At 36.6% G+C, this 22,283-nt stretch overlaps 1 pseudogene; it reads right to left on the reverse strand.

Moving 5' to 3' along the window:
- Positions 1 to 3,294: 3,294 nt before the first annotated feature.
- Positions 3,295 to 20,501, reverse strand: LOC119508326 (annotated as a pseudogene).
- Positions 20,502 to 22,283: the final 1,782 nt, after the last annotated feature.

A 22,283-nucleotide genomic window follows, 5' to 3' on the forward strand; every position in this document is an offset into this window, starting at 1 on the left:
CTTCCATTCAAGTCTGAGTTACCAGATAAAATAGAGAATATTTACTTAAATTTCAATTTCTGAAAACAATGGATAATCTTGAGTATAATGGCAACCCTACTTCAAGTTTAATAGTAGTAGATTAATAGTTTCCAAAGGTTGGGATGCATAAGAATTATGTAGGGGGCTTCATACAACACAGACTGCTGTACTTTACTCCAGAGTTTCTGCTTCAGCATGTCTGACTTGACGCCCCATAATTTGCAGTTCTAACAAGTTTCCAGGTAATGATGGTACTGATAGTCAGGAAACCAGACTTTGAAAATTGCTGCATTTGATTAATTTACAAAATTATAACCTATCCAACATTGAATACCAACAGAGGGTACCTGGGTGGTATTGGACTGATAAACCTCACTATCCCTTCCAAGTTGTTGCCACTGTATTAATCCACATTCTAGCACTTGTGGAGAATTGTTTTCTGTACTTATTCAATCACAACTTAAGGAAATTTCAATACTTTATCTTTAAAAATATAATTTTACTTGAAATATTTCATAAGGAACAAGATATTTTAGTATATTTTAAAGCAATTATAATGACCTTTGCTTAAAAGGAGTACAATTCATATTCTTTACTTGCTCATGCTAACAGTTTTTTCCAGTTAGCCCCATATAATAGGCACCATATAATATTAACTATACTTTATAACTAAACGTTGTGTTGTCTGTAACACAATCTTAATCTTTCTCTTTTTCTTTGTGTTCACACTTTGGGGTTATACATCTTCTGCAATTCAAATAACTCATGAAAAACAAAATGCTTTGGTGATGAAATAGCCTTAAACTATTTGCCTTTTCAGTAGATATGTATGTGGGAAGCACTCTATCTCTTTTGAAAATTTCTGTATACTTTTCTGCTAGTCTTCAAGTATACAATCCGGTTCTTATCTTGACCCTTTACTTAAAAGCCTTGTCTGGAATCTCCTCGTTATGGACATGCCCATGAGAAAACCACCTATGTGTTGTGGCTCCCCGTCAATTACTAATCCTTGATCTTTTGCCACTGTGGTAATATGTGAGCCGCGAAGTGTAACTCTAACTTTCCTTTATCCAGAAGGAGATCACACTAGCATCCTTACGTTTCTTTTCAATCACAATCAGTATCTTCATATTCAAAATTTCCCAGCACTAGTGGGAATCACAGAAATAGGACAGAGAAAGAATTCAATGATAAAACTTGTAGTTTCAAACCTATTTGCAACAACTGTGTTTACGGACTTGCTTTGCTCTCTATTCAATATTTTATATGATTTTTAAACTTTCCTCCCTGAATCCTCAAGTTTTTCCTCTTAATTTTTACTTTTAGTTTTCAGTTCTCTGGAATGCTATCCTCCAGTTCCCAGGATTCATGTTTGTGCTTATCCATGTCAATTTCCTTTCTTGTCATTCTTGACCAGCAACATCTGAAGAAACTCCCCATCTTACCAATACTTAATACCTCTTAGCACTTCCACATCACATGCTTTAACTGCTTCATTGCTGTCCATATTCCTTGGTGATAAAACATGTATGGATCAATCATACCACTTATTGTGTTGCAGCTGAGATTCTTATAAGAGGAAGCATTCACTAATAAAATACACAGCTATTTTCAAAAAATTTACTTCTAACAATCCCTATACATAGCTATTGCTGTCCAATCCATGAATCTTCAGGGTATGACTACAGTTATTTGATTCTTTATATTCTATCTGGACATTTCAAAAACATTCATTCAGAATGTTATTTGGTATATATCTACACACATGCACACACACACATACACACACATACTATCTATATAAATACACTCGTATTTATATTGCTTTAAGTTATAGTCATCATAGATATAAAGTCATCATAGATATAACATATGATCAAAATAGATAAAATCTGATAATTCCATCTAAATTTGGTTATGACTGTCAATAAACGATATTTAGCCATGGAGAGATAAGAATGTTTACATACCATTAATCTGAAATCTCAAAATAATAGACTCATTTCAAGAGAGTAGTATTAAAATAATTGAATTATATAATGTGATGAAACTCTTCCAAAATAGAGTTTCTATTTCTATGGGATAAGGACACTGACTTTAAGCAGAGAGCAGAATCACAATGTCACAACCATCCAAGGATGTCAGCAAAGGAGAAAAAAAAAAAAACATAAAAACATAAAAGTACTTCTTCTAGGAAAAAAAGGAACTTCTAGAAACAAGGGGGAAATAGCAGGAGAAATAAAAGGTTCTGAAAAGTTGCCTACCCCAAGGAATGAAAGTCATAGATCAGGAGTTAACTCCTTCTAATGAATAACATGCTATAGAAAAAAAATAACAAAGAGATATCTATCAATAAGGGCACCAGGAAACCCACATTGATTTAGCCATTAACTGAATTGTTTAATAGCAATCATTTTCTGTAATATAAAATTTATAGTAAAGAAATATTATCTGAATATGTACTATGTGCATTGTGCTGATCTTCTTTTCAAAAGGACAATGGTCACAATGTATTTAAAGAGGAAAACATATAAACATAAAAATAAGTGAACAATTACAAAGAAATGTCAGAAATCATGAAATATTAAATTTCAAAATCAATGTATGCAAAAGTCTTCCTGGATAATATCCATAATTTCTCAAATACATTGAATTATGAGTGTCAACCAGGCATTAACTAGTTGATATATAAATACTATCTTATTTAAGATTCCACAAAACCCTATAAGGAAGATAATAGCCTTGGCCTGATTATCTAGATTACAGCAGGAAGACTTAGGAAGGCTAATTAAATTGTCCAAGGCTGCATTATTGTGAAAGAGGCACATATAGTTTCTGAATTTAGATTCTGCCCCCTAAATTTGTATGCTGACAGCCTAAATGGGATGTGTTTACCCAATGCTTTTGGATATTTTAGGAGATACATTTGTTAATAAACCACTGGAAAATTGCTTTGATTATCTGCTTACATTAGTATACATATTTATAGACAATGCAGTTTTCTTCCAACCATGCTTTTTTTTTTTTCCTCTTTTTTCTGCTACTTAATAGTCACCATTTATTGGATCACAGAAGCATTTCTAAGGATATGTCAAGGAAAAAAAAAATTCAACACCCACCACCAGTATCAAACTACAATGACTCTAACAACGGATTTTACCATTTAGTTTTAAAGGTCATTTGTGTGCTCACAAAATGCAAGTTTAAAAGGTTAGATTCCATGAAGCTTTAAATAGAGAATCAAAGTTTTGTTTGCATTAGCTTTATTCAATGTCACTTCCATTCTTCCACCTCACTAGAAACCTCTTCAGGAAATTTCTGTTCGGTTTTCTTGCAGAAGAAAGCCTAAGGCAAAATACCAGAGAAATATTTAAAAATTCATCCATACTCTAAAGAAAAAAAAAATAGAGTTTCTACATACAATCTAACAATCCATTGAAAGAAGTTTTACTGTGATCAATATTGTTTCAAAAATGCCAGTTACCTAGAATAAACATTTAAGAGTTCTTAGCTCATTTTACTATTCTTAGTCTAACATCCTGTGAAGTCCAAGATATTTTTCTTATTTTTAAATATTTTTAAATAAATAGTACAGTTTCTTTCTCTTTTCTTATAAAATATTATTTGCTGAACTTACCAATACAGAAGGCTATTGACTTCAAAGTGTTTTTCCTTTTCCTTTGAATTGAGAAATCTCCTTTAATTTCTGGGATAGATCCGTGTGGTTTCAAAAGACCATGTGTAATGCGCCGAAGAATAGAGTGGCGGTGAGAGTGTTTATTAAGACAATGTTAGCATATTCGGCCATAAAGAACAGGCGAAGGGGCCTGCTGTGTATTCTACATTAAAGCCAGATACTAATTCTGATTGACCTTCAGTGAGATCGAAGGGGGCTCGGTTGGTTTCAGCTAGAGTGGAGATGAACCATATCACAGCTAGGGGTCATGTTGGTAGGATTAGTCATGTATGTTCTTGGGTGGTGGTTAGGGTCGATAGTGTGAATGATCCATTTATTAGCATGAGGGACAGGAGAATAATTGCTAGGGTGACCTCATATGAAATTGTTTGTGCTACTTCCCCTAATGCCCCAATTAGAGGTTGAAGGTTGTTGGGATGTGTATGTTTAGAGTGATGTTGACAAGACTATTTTCATCACTGCTGTAAAAAATGATGCATATGTGTTCATCATCATGGCTTTATACCAATAAGTATAAGGTAAGATTCTCTTTAGAACCTTGAAATATTTTGGGGGGAACACAAATGACTCAGAGCAAGAGACACTAGGGGATTGGCAAGAACCATTCACAGTTTTTTACTTGCCTAGAATGCCTCTTTTCCCATGTTCCTGTTTGTAGAAACTGTGATGAAAAATGGTATCAAAATGATTTTAAGTCTTCAGCAAAGGAAAACAGCAGAAAACAATAATATAGTATGCACCCAATTGAATTTAAGAACATTGGGGAGAATGGTTAGTTATCTTTTCCTTTGCTGCACACTGCGGAAAAATAAAAAACATTGCAACTTTTGATTAAACACTGCATGAACTACTCCACAAAGATGTATATAGATGTCTCAGGACTAGAAAACAGCAGGCAATCCTAAGCATTATCTTCAGTGAGTACATTTGAGAGTACATGCCATTTACCTTTATAGATGTCAAATTGATGATTGTTTTAGTATCTTTGTACCTTCAGGTATAATAACCATTAAACAAGATTAACCCACAGATGCTCTCTTCTAAAATGTGATATTAACCAGGATTTAGCATTGGGCAAAGCCGCAGGAAATAGGGCAAATAAATTTAGTTCTTCCAGCCTCCATCCCTTCAAACTCAATGTAAAACAGATGCATTTCAGGGTCCTTTCACATTCCTAATTCTGGATGATGATGCCTTGGATAGGACTATTCAGTGTAAATTCATGTCTTGTTATTTTATTATCTGCACTAGTTTCTTTGGTAAAAGTGACTTCCAGTGCAAACTAAAGGACAGTATCAGAAAGCATGCAATCAAAAATGCACCTTATTCACCACTTTGCCAAGAAAATATGCCTAATTTATGAGATAATATAATAAAAACCACAAAGTAAATTACTAAATTGAATGTGAAATAAATTTGACCACAACTGTATAGTTTTTACAATCAGATCTTGAGTGAAATGTAAAGCTACAAAGTAAAATCCAGAGAATACACAGAAGGCTTATGATTTCTCCTTTTACAGTTTGTTGTAGTAGTTCACTTTCTGCTTTCCTAAATTCTAAGCTAATTTATCATATGTTTGGTCCTGAGGAAAGTGTTTATAGCTTTTACAACCTGAAAACTTTACCTGACTCCTGAGATAGGCATAGCTTTTTCATCTGTGACTTGCTACTCTTTTCTTTTCTTTTTTTTCTTTTTAACTGTGAAAAGTAGTTTGAATTTTAAAAGCAGTCACACAAACTAATTTGAGATGTGACTGTTTATATTCAAGGTTTATACTGTCCTGACATTTGTCACTTATACAACCATCTATCAACATGTAGAGAAGTGGCTCCTGCCAAAGTCAGAATAAAACAAAACTGAAATAGAAATTTCCATTGCATTTTTCTATTTCATAAAACCTACATGTTATATATCTTCTCCTTTCATTTGTTCTTCATATATTCATTAAATTTAAAAGGAAATAAACATCAGCTGAAATTATCAATTCCATCATTGTTTTATGCTTCTCTAAGCTCAGTTAAAGAGGAGTCTAGTGAACATTTTGGTTTAGATGACAAAAATTTAAATTTATAATCTAACAGATATGTCCAAGGGACCAAAGAAAACTTTGAGACAAACTCAAAATATAGAAAGTTTCAAATATACAGCAAACATATGAAACTAATAACAACCTAGTGACAGAATCAGGTCAGAATTCAGAGTTCCTTATAATAAAAACTATCAAAGTCCACAGATTTTTTAAATAGCACTAGATATTCAGATTAAAATAGACTTGCTTTCTTTAGGGCTCCATTGCTCACAGGGTAGCAGGGATAATTGAACTCTGCTATTAAAAGCTATGCTATTAAAAGCTATCAGATTCACTGCAGGACAGAAAACATTCACAAAACAAAAATTTGTATAGTAAGAGATAGATAGATAAGCAAATATTGGTGCTCAGTTTTACATATTGCCTCCATAGTATAAATGAGCTCCACTCTTTCTCTGGTCATTGCTCCCCTAATCTATTTTTGTAAAGGCAAGAATTTCTTGCTAAATCACCAAGGTTAGATTTGAGCTTTTAAAATTTTCCTTTAGTATATAGGAGCTCATGGTGGTAGTTAGTAAGTACCCAAGTGCCAGAGATCTGGACAATCAAAAATCTAAAAATGAATCATGCATGATCCAAAAGCTGCCTTGGTGTTAACAAAGGTTAGTGAGGGTAGGTAATAGAGAAGAATTCTAAATATTGAAGAAGTTTTTGGAGTCATGGCCTAGATTTGGAGGAGTGAAACATGTAACATTAGCATATGCAATGTAGGAAACACTATGCTACCAAATTCTATCAAATACCAAGCAACTTGGCAAGTAAGAACAATTCTCTTCTGATTATATTTCCTGGAGATGGACAGAGATATTTACACAGTAGTGTTATTCTGAGTTTCAGAAGGAGTGTCAGAAAGATCGGAGAGTAAGGATGCTGCTTATTTCTTGCTTATTTGAAGTTTTAACTTTCTGAGTCTCTTCACTGTGAGCTTTACACTGTTAGTCACTTCCTGTCTTGTCCTCCCAGAAGAGAGAGGAGCAAGAAGGGAAGATGTCTCCTGCATTTATAACATCTTTGTGCAGAAATCAGGAAAATGTCTATAAGGAAGTAGAAAAACAAAACAAAACAAAACAAACATGCAAGCTTAGTATCAAGCCACAAACTGCTGCAGTAAATGATATTGAGGAAAAAGAACATTTCTCCACCATTTCTTTCAAAATTTCCTAATCTCCAGCCTTGTATTAATTGATGCTGCTAAAGATTCTTAACATTTTTTTTAATTAGAGAAGTTGTAGGTTTACAGGAAAATTATGCATAAAATACAAAATTCTCATATACCACCCCATTATTAACATCTTGAATTAGTGTGCTGTATTCGGTCTACAAGTCCATAGTTGTGCCAGTTGTAATTGATGATAGAACATTTTTATAATGGTATAGTTGCTGGTTAACCTTAGGGTTCACTGTTTGTATTATACAGTCCTACAGACTTTGGAAAAAATTTTCATTCTAGTAACCTTTAAATAATACAAAAATTCCTGTTTTAACCACACTGAAGTAGTGCTGCTAATTACATTCAATATGTTGTACTATCACAACTATCCATTACCAAAAAATTTCCATTAACCCAAATAGAAATTCTGTTCTATTTAAGCATTGACAACCCACTCCCTACTCACATCCCAGCCCTTTATAACCTATATTCTAGTTTCTGATGCTGTGAATGTGTTCTTTCTGATTATTTCTTATCAGTGGTATTGTATACTTCTGTCCTTTTGTGTCTGGCTTATTTCACTCAACATTGTGTTTTCAAGGTTCTTCCATGTTTTTGCACTTATAGAACTTCATTCTTTTATACAGCTGAATAATATTCCATTGTGTATCTACCATATTTTGTTTGACTGTTCATCAGTTGATGGATATTTGGATTGCTTCCACCTTTTGTCAATTGTGAATAATGCTGCTATGAATATCAGTGTGAAAGTATCTGTTTCAATTTCCTGCTTTCAGTTTTTTGGGTATATACCTAGAACTGCAATTGCCATGTCATATGGTAATTATGCATTTAACTTTCTGATGAATCATCAAACTATCTTCCATAGTGGTTGCACCATTTTACATTTCTACAAACAAGGAACCAGTCTTCCTATACTTCCTCTGCAACACTTTCAGTTTTCCATTTTTTAGTACTTTTTTAGCATCTATGAGATAGTATCAAATTTATGTTTCCCTAATCACTGATGGTATTGATGATCTTTTCATATACTTTTTGGCCTTTTGTTTATCTTCTTTGGAGAAAAGTCCATTCAAGTCTTTTGCCCATTTTTTAAAATGGATTGTTTGTCTTTTCATTGTTGATTTGTAGAGTTTCTTTATATATTCTGGATATTAAACCCTTACTGGGTACATGGTTTCCAAATATTTCCTCTCAACCTATAGGCTGTCTTGTAACTTTTGTAATGAAGTCTTTGATGCACAAAAGTTTTTAAACTCCTATATATCTGTATATTTTTGTTGTTCATACTTTTGGTGAAAAGTTTAAGAAACCATTGCCTAACACAAGGTCCTGAAAATGCATTCCTATGTTTTCTCCTAGAAGTTTTATAATCTCTGATCCTTTATGTCTTTGGTCCTTTTTGAGTTAATTTCTGTATATATTTGTGAGGGGAGGATCCTCTTTCATCTTTTGCATATGGATATCCAGTTCTCCAAGCACAATGTTTTGAAGAGACTATGATTTTGGATCTCATTGATTTGCTTCACAATTTCTCTTATGCGTTCACCCTTCTTCAGGATGGACTAAAGGCACTTGCACTAGTAGGCATGGAGAGTAATGTGAGTTTTGAGGACTTAGTACCTCTTTCATCTTCTGCTGTTGATAGTCTTTTTCATAGTAACGTTTGATAGCATTGCCCAAATGTTGAAGTTGATCAGGTATCAGCTGTAATTGTTTTTTCATGTCTCTCTCACTATCAGAAAGAACTGGGAGCTGAGAGTGAAAACTTTGAAGTACTTTTTTCATCCTGTTCATGATATCTTCTTGTTTCTCCTTGGCTTCCTCATATTTGTCAGCTAAGCGCTCAGCCATTTCCCTAAGACTTTTCTTTTCCTCTCAACAGTAAATGAGATCTTCTAGTTGCTTCTTCCTTTGGTCACACAATAATTTAATCTTCTGTTGAATCTCTTCCTTTGCCAGGTCCTGTTTAAGAATGTACTGTTCTCTGAAGACCTGTGTGGCTCTGCTGATGAGCTGAAGACATTCTTCAGGGGGAGGGGCCATATCCTTTTCAGATGATTTAAAAAATGCTGGGCTGGCAACAATACATTGCAAAATGCTTCTTATATGCTTTTCAAATGAATCTGGGGTTTCAGCCAGAATACAGAGGGGAGACACTGCTGCTTCAACATCTTCTCGGGTACAAAGCAGAGGAGCAGAGTCTAGATGGACTGTGCCTAATAAGGGCCTTATGAGGCATTCATAGGTACTGGTGATGCAGATCATCATGGGCCCCAGAACGTCAGGGATGATCCAGAATCCTCGAATTGGAGCTGGCTGCCTGCATGGCAATGGCTTTGTACAAAGGATGTGTTCTACAAAGCATTTCTGTTCTGTAGCAAGTTCCTGTAAACTGTCCTTATCTTCTTCATCTGACCCAAGAAATTTGTGAAGTTTATGAATCCAAGTGTGCCAGTTTGAATGTATTGTGTCCCCCAAATGCCATTATCTTTGTAATCTTGTGGGGCAGACTTTGCTTGGAATGTGCCCCACCCAGCTGTGGGAGATGATTCTAATGAAATGTTCCCATGGAGGTGTGGCCCCGCCCATTCAGGGTGGGACTTGATCAGTGGAGCCATATAAATGAGCTGACTCAGAGAGAGGGAACTCACTGAGTGCAGCTGGGAGTGATGTTTTGAAGAGGAGCAAGCTTGCTGGAGAGGAACGTCCTGGGAGAAAGCCGTTTTGAAGACGGAGCTTTGTAGCAGACCCCAGCTGCCTTCCTAGCTAGCAGAGGTTTTCCGGACGCCATTGGCCGTCCTCCGGTGAAGGTACCCGATTGCTGAGGTGTTACCTTGGATGCTTTGTGGCCTTAAGACTGTAACTGTGTAGTTAAATAAACCTCTGTTTTATAAAAGCCTATCCATCTCCGGTGTTTTGCATTCTGCAGCATTAGCAAACTAGAACACCAAGTTAGTCCAATACTATGAACACCAGCTTCATGAGTACAGTGCTATCTTCAGAGATATTTAGGATCTCTGTGAAGTTTGATTGAACAAGAAAAGTCAGAATCAAAGTCATCATCCTCTCCAGATGCCAGTTTCAGAACAAGCTCCAACGCAATGCATTCAAACACATACAGAGAAGGAATGAGGTCGGTCCGGGGATCCCAGGACTTTTCTGATGTTTGGCCATCATCTTCTTCCCATTCTAGCACAACACGGTGGTAACAGCATTCCTGATTCAGTAGCAATGGCTAAAGTGTTTGAGATACAGGTAAGCAGAGTATATTACGAGCATTATAACCATAGTTATCTTCAACTGCAGGATGCATGAGTAATGGACCTAACAGCCTTCCAAGATTCCTTATAGGGCTGTGTAATACATGTAACGAAAGTCTTCCCATTCTCATATAAGATGTACAATGGGTATGCCACTACTTTGTCTTTGCCTTTTTGTCCAAATATATTCTTCGGGACTGCTGCCAGAGGCTCAATGTCAAATTCAAGTGCTTTATCTCCTAGAGATGTGGTATATGACCTCCCTTTACTGAGTATTATGCTTTCCTCTTCTGTTTCTGAAAGTACAATCACCTTAGCAGGGGTTTGAGGCTCATGTAGAGAGTAAATTCTTATTACATAATCTGATGTTAACAGCACTATGTGGGGATCTAGCATTTCACTTGGATACCAGGCAGTATGCTTTAGAGCAAAAGAGGAAGAACTGGTCTTTGTTTTTTGTTTTCTTTGTTTTTTTTTTTTCTTTTTCCTTAATTCTGCTCACTTTTGGTTTACTCTTCTTTTCTGGGTTCTCCAGTTTTGAGTTTAGGACTCTGATTTGAGATCTTTCTTCATTTCAATTTAAGCATTTAGAGTTGCATATTTCCCTCCCAGCACTGCCTTTGTCATCCCATAGTTCTGATATGTTGTATTGTTATTTTCATTTACCTCATATTTCTTAATTTCCCTTGTGATTTCTTCTGTGGCCTATTAGTTGTTTAAGAATATGTTGTTTAATTTCCATGCATTTGTGAATATTCTATTTCTTCCCCTGATATTGATTCCTAGTTCATTCCACTGTGGTTGGAGAATATATTTTTTTAATTTATTGTCTTGTTTTGTGCTCTAAACTATGATCTATACTAGAGAATGATCAATGTGCACCAGAGAAGAATGTGTGTTTTGCTGCTGTTGGTTGAAGTTCTATAAATTTATGTTAAAACTAGCTGGTTTAAAGTATCATTCAAGTCTTTTATTTCCTTATTGATCTTTTGTCTAGATGTTCTATGCAATATTGAAAGTGGTGTATTGAAGTCTCCTTCATTAATATAGAACCATCTATTCCCCTCCTCAAATCTGTCAATCTCTGTTTCATATATTTTGTGGCTCTTGAGTTAGGTGCATATATATTCATAACTGCAATGTTCTTTTTGAATTTACTCTTTTAGAATACATAATAACCCTCTTTGTCCCTTTTAAAAGTTTCTTAATTAATGTTCATTTTTTTCTGATATTAGTATAGTTCTCTTTTGGTTATGCTTGTATGGTTACCATTTCCATCCTTTTTCACTTCCAGACTACTTATTTCTTTGAATTTTGGGTGAGTCCCTTGTAAACAGTATAGAGTTGGGCCATGCTTTATATCCATTTAGCTAATCTCTGCCTTTTGACTGGACAGTTTAATCTGTTTACATTTAAGGTAACTACTAATAATGCAAGAGCTTTTTCTGACATTTTGATATTTAATCAATGCAAGTCATAACTTTTTGACCCTCATTACTTCTGTTAATACCTACATTCGTATTTTCATATTACTACTGTATTGAATCTATTCTCATTTCTTTCTGGATATGTTTTTCACATATTTTCTTGTGTTTATTATGAGATTAAAGTTTAACATCAAATATATAACATGAATATAACAATTATATTTGACTTGATACCAACTTAATTTTAATTGTGTACATACACACTACTCTTATACCCTCTATAGTGCCACCATTTTTAAAACTTTTGCTAATTATATCTTTATATATTCTATGTCTAAATCATAGACTTATTATTACTTATTAAGTCTTGGCACTCAAGAAAATCTCTGTCATGTCGCTATGTGGATGCAAACTCAGGAAACAAAGCTTAGGGACTAAATCAAAGAGCAAACATTTTAATATATTAAAATGCACAGTGTGCACAAATGATTACTAGACCAATAAAGAAACAGGAAATGACAGCCCATCTAAAGGAAGAGGATAAAATCCTGAAAATATCAACAAAAGAACCAGGCTATAGACATACCAGACAAACACTTTTTAAAAAACGATCTTCAATATGCTCAAGGAAGTGAAAGACAAGACAGAGAAAAAACTAAAGGATATCAGCAAAATAATGAATGAACAATATGAGGATTTCAATAAAGGGATAGAAATTTTAAAAAGGAACCAAACAGAACTACTAGAGTTGAAGACCATAGTAACTGAAATAAAAAATTCCCAGGAGGATTTCTACAGCAGATTGAAGCAGGTAGAAAAACAATCAGTCAACTCAAGGACAAGGCAATTGAAATGAGTCAGGCTGAGAACCAGAGAGAAAAATGATTAGAAAAAGTGAAAAAAGACTAAGAAACCTGTGAGACACATAAAATAAATACTGGAGGTTCTAATTAAGTTTTGATTCTTCAATCGTTTGTGGATGTCCTCTGTAAATATTTTGTCCTAGACCAAGGGAGAGAGTCAAAACATAATGATACACATAATTTTTAAATGACTTGTATTCCTTGACCATATTGACCTCTCTTTTATTATATTTTACTCTATTACACATTTTTTATATTACACATTTCTTATGTCCAATATCTTTGCCAAGACTTAACAAAACCAAACAAACCAATGCAAACCAACCAACCAACAAACAAACAAAAACAAAAACAAAAAAAACTTTTCACAGTCTTTGCAAATTGGCTTTGCATTGATTGCTACTCTCCTTCAGAGTTCATCTTTCCCCTATCAAGAAGGTCAGCCTCAGGCAAATGCAAAATAAAGGAAGGGCCTTCCCTGTCTTTTCTTGGCCTGTGTTCTATCTTGGGCTTATGCTTACTAGTGGCCTTAGGGGTTCTTCCGTTTACAGGAATTTGAATGTCCCATTTACTTCCCCAGGGAATAGACCTTCTACCACTCCTAAGTGTTACACTGTGGAATTTAAAGAAGGTAAGCCTTTACCCAAAGTTGCCTGACTCAATTGTTTCTTACACTATTTTTACTGTCTCAAATAGCTTTTGCCTGGAAGGCAAAGTCTGGGAGACAGGGGAAAGCCAGAAAGGAGTTTCCCAGGTCAGTCATTGCCAGCTGGAACAAGACCAAGGACCTACAAAGGGATCATTGGCTGCTTCACACTGCCTTGGGCACAGGAGTTGAGGGAAGGGCCAGGAAAAGTGCCAGGAGCTTCTCCTATGGTTCTTTGAATTGGTGTTTTCTTGATTCACTGTTTTCCGGGTAAATGCAGCTCTTTAACTCTTTTCTGTAGTTTTGAGAAAGGGTACTGCCTTTAAATTTCCTTTGTTGCTTTTGTCCAAAGCATATTAGAACAATAACTATCCTGCAACAAAAGGGGATACCTTCATGATGAAAGGCCAGTGGTGTGCTGAACACCTCTGTCAGCTGGGAAGGCATGTGACTAGTGTTTGCTAGTCCTTTGCTCCTGGGTTCTGCTTTCAAAATGGCTTTCTCCAAAATGTCTATGGGCTTCTGTGTCTCTTAGCTTATCCTTCTCAGACTTTGTGCATCCTTGCTTTTTCTCCCAGAGTGTCTTTCTATAAGTATCTGAGCATCCATCTTAGCTTCTCCAGGTCAAATTCTGGGCTTCATCTCTTAGCTTAGCATCTGCAAACATCCTTCTGTCTGCATCTCCAAGCATCTCCAAGCATCTGTGTCTGAGTTGGCTCTTTTCTTCTCTCCAAAATATCTCTCTCAGTTTCTCTGAGCTCCTTCTTTCTGTGAGCTCCCCTAAAGGACTCCAGTAAACTAATCAAAACCTACCCTGAATGGGTGGGGTAACACCTCCATGGAAATGATCTAATAAAAAGGTCTCACAGTTGAGTGGGTCACAGCTCCATGGAAACATTCAATCAAAATGTTCTACCCAAGAAGATTGGATTAAAGGATTATGACTCTTCTGGGGTCCATAACAGATTCAAACGGCACAGTTGTAATTCCTTCTCAACCCTGAAACCCTTAGTTCTCATTCTTAATACCTCCAACAGATTGAACAAAGCCCACATACATTACAAAGGATAACCTTTTTACTTAAAGTCAACTGATTATAGATGCCAATTCCATCTATGGAATACCTCCACCAAAACAACTAGACTAGTGTTTGACCAAATAGCTAAACACCAAAACAGTCAAGTTAACACATAAAATAAATGCTGGAGGTTCTAATTAAGTTTTGATTCTTGAATCGTTTGTGGATGTCCTCTGTAAATATTTTCTCATAGACCAAGGGAGAGAGTTAAAACATAATGATACAGATAATTTTTAAATGACTTGTATTCCTTGACCATACTGACCTCTATTTTATTATATTCTACTCTATTACACATTTTTTATATTACACATTTCTTATGTCCAATATCTTTGTAGGGTGTATTGTCAAAGTTTTCCATTAATGTTTAGTATTTTTCATAAAAACCAAGCTACGAAGCTCAATTTACAACATGAAATTATTAATATCCTGCTTCTCTGTCTATACCTTGTGTTCTTGGGGCTTGGGGAAAATATTAATAATATTTAATATAGTTATTCTTGCCCTATAAGTGGGATTATCTTGGCAATATTTTTGACTAAGCATGTAATAAAATATGGTGATCACCTTTGTATGTTATTAAAAGTGACAAATTGATCTAATTTTATTTTACACCAAAAAAGGGAAATGGCATTGTTTACCAATGAAAAGATATGCTTTTTATTCAAAGAATAGTCCGCAATAATCAAATTATAGGAGGTACCATTTTCCTGTGCTGAAATAATGCTATATTAAGCACCTAGAATGATTTGTTACTGCTTGTTTATATATATATTACTGTCAAATGTACATTTACACGATACTGTCATATCATGTAAATGTCAGCAACTTTATTTCTCACAAAAATAAAATCAGACATTCTGTGGAAAATACTAGATGAATTAGTGATAACTTTTTTCGAGGAACTTATCTTCATCTTAAGAATATAGTTACAGCCATGAATGTTTTAAATGCCAAGATGAAATATGAAATCTTAAAAACTTTCATCAAGTCAGAAAGAATGCCTGGCCTGGCCTGTCTAGGCATCAAACTATGTTGCCTTGTGTGAATATCAGTTCTTTCTCTCATCCCAGTAAAAATAAAAATGAATGAAAACAAACCAAACACTCTACATAACTTCAGGGGATTTAGCTACTTTTGATGATTATGCATGAATCTCACGTTAAGAGCCACTTTTCTGGGTGTATTTAGAAATAGCCATAGTGTGGTGATAAAACATATATAATAATCACACTTCATTATTTTTAAATCATTTTTGATATCACTGTAAATAAGTTTCTGCTTTTCTACTTTTTATGCATACAAACTCTAACATATGGACACACACACACCAATCTACATCTTGAAATTATCATAAAACATCCCCATATGTTGAATATTGAAAGAATCAAGGGATTCTTAGCAAGATATTTCATAGCACCAATACCATAACTTTTTAAAATGTCATTTTAATGACCTTTGTGACACTTCTCACATTTTGTGTATGTGTGTTTTGGAAAAAAAAATGCAGATGTTTTTTTGTCTCTTCAACTGTCTATTAGCCACCTAAGATGCTGAAATTAAAATAATATCTGTGTAGAGTGAAAAAAAAAGGTAAAAGCCTTAGAGATTTATTAGCTAAAATGTTTGTTCTTTGTTACATGTGTGTACACTTCCCATTGAATGTAATCAGTTGTTAAAGTTCCATCACTTTGTATTTGCAACTGATATTGTGTTAGTTTCTGGGTTGGCCTTAATAACATCAGCAATAGCACAGTAGATTCTGCCAGAATAAAAGCTGGTAGAATTGGACTTCTGTTATATGTATGCCATGTTAACAGTTTTATGTGTCATAGCAGTCGGAAGCTGTTTCTCAACTGATAAACACTGAATGTTGCTGGCCCTCTTTGAACTGGACTCCCAAGATGGGTCTCCTGTCTGATGTCACTCTCACCAATAGAATGAAACCAGGTTCAGTAAAATAAAGCAGCACTTTTTTTTTTTTCCTTTGGCCAAATAACATCAACTTCTCCCTGAAAGGAGATGAGTGGGATTTCTTTATAGGGGATCAGGGAATGTGCATGCAAGTGGATGGTGCAAGCGGGCAAGGAGATTTCCAAAGAATTTCAGGGGGATTTCTAAAGATTTGGTTATAAGTGTGCACATTCCCTGGTCATGCTAGAACATACTTCTACATACATCACATGTCCAGAAAATGGTGACTAAATCCTATGCAGATGCAGACAATATTCTATTATAATGAGCAAAGTTAAGGTAAGATGAGGGTTGAAGTCTTAGTGTGCATGCTCCAGGAAGGGGGCTTCCCTGGCTGTGGCAAGGCAGGAACTTGTGGTTGTCACCAAGATGGGTTCTCGCTATTTTATTGACTGGTGACTTGGTGATTCACCATGAAGCAAGAGGGTGATGGCTGCAGGAACTGCAGTTTTCAACAAATATGAGTCACCCAAATATGAGTAACAACAAAATTGCCACTAGGGGTCCTAGGAAGGGGAGAAATCAGGTAAAGTTGGGAATTGCTTGTTTCACTATGTTCCTGATATCTGCTGCTGGCTGGCCCTTGACTTGACCTCTGAGCCATATAGTGTGCTCTAGAATGGTTTTAATGATAGCTTTAACCTGTATTGTGGTATTGAATTAGAACCAAAAGGAAGTATTAGCTATGGCACAACACTCCCCTCCACCCCCCGAACCCCCACCCCCGACACACACACACACACACACACACACACACACACCTTTGCTCTGCTAAGAGATAGTCTAGGACAATGTTATGGTCTAACACCATTTTGGCCAGTGAGTGCAGGGATTTTTGAAGGAGGTGGAATTCTTGACGCATCTCCTGTACTAGGTTGACTGTGGCAATGGTAATGTTCTGAGCTGCCACAGCATTGAGAGGATGCCTCCAGCTAGGCTGATGAGAGAGCCTACAAAAAAAGAGGCTTTTAGGATAATTAGCCCTAATCCCCACTTGTTTCTATGATGATATTGGGTCTGCTGTCTGTTATTTTAAACAAATTGGAGTATAGGTGAATGTTTTTTAGGGAAAGGATCACATAACCTCATGTTCACATGCCAATTGTCTTATCGGTGCCCAGGCATTGGGTAGCAATTGCAAGCCCTTTCTTATTGAGCCCTTTCCCAAGACACAATTTCCCTGGGTAAGACAGTTGTTGTGTTTATCCCTTTAGATGTGATGTTGGGAGAGATCCGAGACTCAGTGACAAGTAGCAGACAGAGCACAGTGTCATTATTATCACAGCTTGGGTAGTTGCTGCTCCATGGTTTTTCCTGGCCTAAGAAGGAGCTAGCCTGTTGTGTTTGGAATTGGTTGAGGCAAGTTCTGTCTCATCCTCAGGTGGCTTTCAATCTGGGGTCTTTATTGGAATGCTAGGCAATTTCTCTCACCAGTAGGCACCTTGGCCCATAAGGGGAGCCTCCCATTGCTTTTCACACAATGAAACCTATTAGTATGGATGCAGATATCCAGTTGGGGAATGATTTGTTGGTTCTAAATATGGGGTGTTGTAGCCATATGGACTTATTAACTGGGTGCTCTTCTAGCCAGAGGGAATCTTGAGAACCTCTGGTGGGTTGGCTATGGCAGATCCAGCAGTTGGAAAGATTATGTCCTTTAACAACATCTAACGGAATTTTAACTAATGTGTTATAGGCCCATGGACTTGTTTGATCCAGGGCTTCAGTTCTAGAGAGAAGCCTAAGCAGGAAAGTAAGACTCATGGCTGAGCAGGCTATCTTTTATATTTACACAAATTGCATGGACCATAAATCTTCAGTGGCATCACTGACTACTCTTAAATCTTGTACTATCCAACTATGCAATACTCTCCATTTTTTAACTGGGAGGATCAGGTTTTGCAGGCTGATCTGCAGGACTGAATGAGTTCTTAGCTTAGCAGGGTTTTTTTGTTGTTTGTTTTGTTTGTTTGTTTGTTTGTTTGTTTAAGGGGGTTAAGCCTTTCAAGGCTTTTTGCTTTGGGGGTATTGTATCCTGTTGTTGGGACCAGTGTGTCCTGGTTTTAGCTTTACTTCCTGTTGGGCTTCCTTGGCCCATCCCACTAGCCCTTGTGCCCAAACTCTAGGGTCCACTCCCAGAAGGTCTATTAGGAGTGGATTGACTGGGCTTCTTTCCTTTTCCATTTTGGTCATTAACATGATGAGTTTGTGTCCCTGTGAGAGGGGAACATTTATTTCTAACTTATCCCTTTGTCAATATATGACTGCCCCTAACTTGTGTAAGGGATCTCCTCCCACTAGAGGGATGGGATACTCCAGGATGTACAAGAAGGAATGTAACAGAGTTTGTTCATTTAATTTGCATTCTAGGGGTTCTATAAATGATTTACTATTGGCATTTCCTGATACTCCCATTATATTGCATTTTTATTGGGTAAGTATGCTAGGTTTGGTTTTCAACATCAATTTAGTGGCTCCAATGTTGATTAAAAATTTGACAGCCTTGCCCCCTCTGTCCAGTGTCAGCCAGGGCTTCTTGGAGGTTATGCTGATATGCCCAAGAGCCTAGTGATGGACCCCTTTGTCTTGTCATTCCTTATCTATCTGGGCCATCTGGAAGCCCTTTGGGGGTGTATTTTGTATATGGAAAGATCATGTATTTCTGGGGTCCAGGGGATGGAATGTGTCAGTTTGGCTATATTATGTCCCCAGAAAAAGCAATGTTCCTTTGATGCAGTCTTGTGGGGGGAGATATATTAGTGTTGACTAAGTTGGAACCTTTGGCTTAGGTTGTTTCCATGGAGATGTGACCCACTCAACTGTAGATAATAACTCTGATTAGATAATTTCCATGGAGATGTGGCCCTACCCATTCATCATGGGCCTTGATTAGTTTACTATAGCCCTATACAAGAGCTCAGACAGAAGGAACTCGGAGGAGCTTGCAACTGAGAGACATTTTGAAGACGTTGGAACTGACACTGACATTTTGGAAGATGCCATTTTGAAACACAACCTGGGAGCAAGCAGATGCCAGCCACATGCCTTCCCAGCTAACAGGTTTTCTGGATGCCAATGGCCTTTCTCCAGTGAAGGTACCCTATTGTTGATGCCTTACCTTGACACTTTATGGACTTAAGACTGTAACTTTGTAATCAAATAACCCCCCTTTATAAAAGCCGATCTATTTCTGGTGTTTTGCAAAATAGCAGCATTAGCAAACCGGAACAGGGTGGGACTGGTTTGGGGTGTCTTTCTTTGCCCTCTCCTGGGGAATCCCCTTTCCAATACCCTTCCTATTTGCATATTGCACACTGCTTGGGCCCTAGTCTCCCTGGTCCCCCATTCTTCCTGGGCATTGGGGGCTCACTCACCAGTGTCAGCTGTCTCTGTTGGGACAATCCCCTAATCCCCTTCCCGATTTACCTGCCTGACACTGGAGGACAACAGCCTTCAGGGCGGCCTTCCACTGGCTCTTTCTCTCCTCTTTTCTTTCTCCTCTGTATCTTGGTTGTTGAACACTTTGTTGACAAAGTCTTCCAGCCTAGACATGGCAAAGTCAGGTTCTAACTCTAACTTCTGTAACATGTGCTGGATGCATGAGGGACTTTGTGAAATAAAATGTGTCTTCAGGACTGTGCTGTCTTCAGCCTTCAGGGAAGTCAGGTCTAAGGTAGAATAGAGACTCAGACACTCCCTTAGTCTCTCAAGAAAGACTGAAAGCTCTTGCTCTTCTTGTGGTGTCTGGTCTAATGTTTTCGATCTTGTTCCAATTTATGGGCTTTTTCCCAATGACTTTCATTCCCCCTCAGGAACATATTCCAGTATTGGTCTACCTTTTGCTTGTACTGATTATCTAGATAGTCCCACCCAGGATCATTGTCTGGGCTGGCTAAGTTATCTGATATCTTTAGAAGGTGACTCTCATGGTCCTGATTTCCTTATTTGCTTCCTCCCTTGCTTTTTTATGACAGAGGTCTTTCCTCCCCCATCAAGTTTAATAGGGTTGCTGTCAGTCCAGGTTGGAATGTAAGAGAGGAAAATTTTTCTCATTAGGTTTTGTGTTAAATAAAACCGAGTTAGTTTGTCTAAATGAACTGAGCAGACAGGTTAAATCAAATAGTATGCCAAAGAAAATTTAGGTTTTTGTATAAAATAAATTCTCCTCCTTGGTTGCACATAAGAATTAAAGTTCCAAAATATAGATAATGTCACTTTTTACCTTGTATTATGATTCACCTTAGTTCCAATCAGTTCAGTTTCTTTCATGTCTTAATTGAAGTTTAATCCTTTCTTTAGCTCTTTCAGTTGTGGCTACATACAGTAAGTTTTCGAATTAATGTATCTCCTTTTGTATTTCAGAGCTGGAGAACTTTAATTTTGAGTCTCATGTGTTACACAGATGCTCAAAGTTCCAGGTAGTTATTAGGTTATACGTAAAGAGCAGAGCATTTTAAATTTATAATTAGCAACTAAAACCCAGGAACAAATTGTGACTTCTATAAAAGCTTGCAATCTAGGCCTTAATTCCTTCATGAATATCTTCCAAATTCAGCTATTTCCACAAACAAAACATTTGTCAGTGACTTCTCTCGAGGTTATTAACCACAGACTAGAGCAAATGTTTTTCTTGTTATGTTAATTAACAGGTAGAACAACATAATTTATAGATTTGTCTTTCTTCTCATTTGAAGTTCCTTTTTGTTTTTTTGTTTTTTGGCTTTGACTGGCTTTTGAGAGTAAGCACTTTCAGAGAAGCTTTAGAGTAATATAATGCAACTGATAAGGAAGGTTGGTTGCTTGCTTCCATGACATATAACATAACTAAAACTATGATTTGACTGGCAATATTATACTGTGGTGTTTAATACCATACAGATTAATATTAGGATATAACATGGACAATGAGAAATTTGTTTAGTCTTTTGCAATTTTTTAAAGTCTTTAAATATTTCTATGAACAATATTTTATTAATATAAATTTGACCAACAGGTTAGAAAATCCCTTGTAATTTTTATAATATTTCGTAAATACTTCTCATACAACTCATAGCATATTAAATGAACTTTTAGTTATTTTTAGCATCTCAGTTTTCTAAGGTGAAAGAGCAAATCTTTTGCTATAGCTTGAAATGAAAAAAGATCTTTTCAGGATTTGCCTTGAGAAAGTAAAATATCAAAAGTTGTCAGGTTTGAACATTATGTTAAACAGGAAAATGGGTTTTTGTGACACCATTTTTGTAATCCTGTATTTTGGTACAAAGTTATAAAGAATTGAACATATGGGGTCTCATCCCAATTTTTGGTTCTTTGGCACAACAAGTCCAAATGAAGAATGGTATTAAAAAGATCTCCAGTGTTTTAGGATACGCCTCAATGAGCTCTCCTTTGGTATCGAGGTTGATGCCTGTTTCCCATACTGGAAAAGTGGGGTTCTTTATCTGAGACCAGCTGCCCAATGACAGTCCATCATGATTAGTGGGGACACAAATTGTGCAGGGCTTGGTGCAGATAAGGTTTCTTAATTTTCTTTGTTGGTCCTATGACCAAGTTGTTATGCGATGGATTAGACAGCCAGGCTCCTAGTGGGTACTAAGGCATCAGGTTTTGTGGGCTCAAGTTTTCAAATTCTTCCACTGTAATCCCTGGGAGAGTTCATTCCTCTTTTCCCAGGGACTCCTCCAGCACCAAGGAAGGGGTAGGGATAGGATTGTTTCTTTTAGCGATAGGAGCTCCTATATGATAAAGCTAGATACCCGTTAAGAAGCTGAAGTAGTGAGGGGATGGTCTGGCTTTCTCTGTAAGGTTCCCTGGGATGTAGAGAAGTCCAGGCAAACCCCTGGTGGTATAGGATGTAAAAAAAGGGGCACCCAGGGGCTATTCGTGATTTCCTCTGGCAATTGGATATTTCTGCCAGCATCAGCCAGATGGCTTCAAGAGCACAGATGGGTGTGAGAGTGGCCCCCCAGTGCTCTCTGAGTCAAATAAACAAGACAGGGCTGAGCTATGGTTCAGCATTTGCAAGGAGATTGAAAGGCCAGAGCAGCAGAG

This window comes from Choloepus didactylus, chromosome 1 (genome assembly GCF_015220235.1).
Source record: "Choloepus didactylus isolate mChoDid1 chromosome 1, mChoDid1.pri, whole genome shotgun sequence".
In the NCBI taxonomy this organism is placed as follows: Eukaryota; Metazoa; Chordata; class Mammalia; order Pilosa; family Megalonychidae; genus Choloepus; species Choloepus didactylus.